Raw genomic sequence first — 2,475 nt, 5'->3', positions numbered from 1 at the left:
GGTGCGTGCACGTGCTCTTGTCATTGGTCCTCGAGGTGCTTGATGAGTTGTAGTAGAGTCCATGGGGATGACCGAGGGATGCTCCGCATCACCTAACCCCCACTTAACAATAACGACAACCCTAACCATACCATAACCTAACACCAACATCAAACACATAAAGCCCGAACCCTAGCATAGTATGAAGCCTAACCATAACCCTAACACCAACATCAAACATAAATTTCCAAATCCAAGCCAAAACTAGAGTTTCCCCAAACTAGCAAGATTTGATCAAAGCTGACAATTCCTATGGATGAAAACAAGGGGATCGGAGGAGATTACCTTAAGGGAGGGGTTGGCTTCGATATCCACAGACAATATCTCTGGATCTGACAAGGATTTGAGAGGGGGAGAGAGGAGGGCATAGGGGAGGCACTGAGCTTCGGGTTTGTGTGGGGGGTGGGGATGGGTGGGAGGGGGTGGTGCAGCCTAAGAGTCCATATGTGCAGCGCCTAAGAGCTAGGTGTTGCACATTAAATGTGTGGCGCCTAGACCATGGGCGCTGCACTACTGGCAATGCTACTAGATAACTTTTGTTGCTCTCCATGGATACCTTCTGTTGCTGTCTGGACTGGCATGTCCAGATGTGTAGCGCCTAAGGCTGAGGCGCTGCACACCTGGATATGCCAGTCCGGAGAGCAACATAAGGTATCCAGTAGCATTTCAAGCCCAAAAATTGCTAAGTAAGGGTGTAGCGCCCAGCCTCTGGGCGCTGCACAATCTGTTGTTTTCAAATACCAAGTGTAGTCTTTGTTTTGTGGTTCACATAGATGTCACATAATCATAAGTGATATCACATATAGTAGTCCAAAACACAGAAAGAAGACATAGTCCAAATCACATAGTCATACACACATAAAGGAGTTATAGCACATAGATTTGCCAAAACACATTTAGGACTCATAGCACATAGTACCACACATTTTGGTTCACAAGGTCACATAGTAGCACACATTTTGCGTCGAGCAAGGTCCTCTCTTCTTCTTCTTCTTCCGGCTCCCACCACCCCGGCATCTCACCTCCCCCCTCCGTGTCCTCCACCCCCTTCATTGTTGCCATACCTATGAAAATGGCAACTTAATAGTTAGTCACACTATGCAAAATGACAATGACAACATAAATAACAAGATAATAGTAAGTCACATATGGCAATGGTCCATTGAGCCAAGAAAACATTCCTCCACTACGACCACCGCCAAGGCCAAGATCACCACCACGGCCATAGACACCACCAAGGCCAAGGCCATCAACACGACCTCTACCACCACCGCGGCCTCTACCACCACCACGGCCTAGACCACCACCACGGCCTCTACCACCACCACCACGGCCTCTACCACCATCACCACGGCCAATTCCATCACCACGGCCAAGTCCGTCACCACGACCTCTACCACCATCACCACGGCCAAGACCATCACCACGACCTCTACCAACACCACGGCCAAGACCGTCGCCACGGCCTCTTATAAGACCTAGTCGACTCCCTCTTTGTTGCCTAGTTCCTCGTTGGCTTGGTTGATTTGATTGGTTTGGCACTTGGGCACTTGTTTGACTTGGTTGGCTACCATTTGCTTGGCTTGTGCTTGCATCATTTTTCTTTGATCTCTTTCTTGGTTTGGTACAAGTTCTTGTGTTGTGTCCCCCGCCTTTGCAATCCCCATAATAGGAGTGCTCACGAGGCTCTTGGAATTGGCCGGTGCCGGTTTCTCGACCGGAACCACGGCCCCATCCGTCCATGTCACCTCTAAGACGCTTTGTCCGACGTCTTCCCCGTCTAACGACCTTCAATTTCGGGTCTAACCATAGTTGAAATCCATGATACTCCAGCCATTGTGATTGGTCAAAGTATGGCTGAAACCGGGGAGCCCATGTACTCTTGACAGCCATGATTGAGAACTCGGACTCCCGCACGGTAAGAGGGTGATTGACGTCCACATTCCTAACACAAGATGCGGTTTAACAAGTGCGAGCATGGTAGATGAAGCAAGGATGGCCTCATGCAAGTGCAATCACACCGTGTTAGGGATACCTTGAAAGCCCGGCCTCCGTGTTGGTGGCCATCGTTTGTGGTTCCTCCAGGCTCTTTCACTTCAAACATCCAATCGTTGTCGTCATATAGTACAGCTTCTTGGGTGTCTGCCTTTTGTGATTGAAATTCCAGCCATTCTTTAACCTTTGGCGGGAAAATGTACTTGTGCTTTTCCTTGTTCTCACCAGCAATCTGCTTATCCGTCTCCATTGAGTACTTTAAAAAGTATGCATTCATCTTGTCAAATGTGTATTGAACTATTGCCGTCACGGGTAATGCACGTACACCCTTGAGCACCTTATTGAAGCATTCTGCCATATTGCTTTTCATTTGACCGTACCTCCGGCCATCTTCATCGAAAGCACGTGCCCAAATATTCCTTTTGACAATGTTCTTATTGA

This window comes from Triticum aestivum, chromosome 1B (genome assembly GCF_018294505.1).
Source record: "Triticum aestivum cultivar Chinese Spring chromosome 1B, IWGSC CS RefSeq v2.1, whole genome shotgun sequence".
Lineage (NCBI taxonomy): Eukaryota > Viridiplantae > Streptophyta > Magnoliopsida > Poales > Poaceae > Triticum > Triticum aestivum.
Note: the sequence above shows the minus strand (reverse complement) of the source record.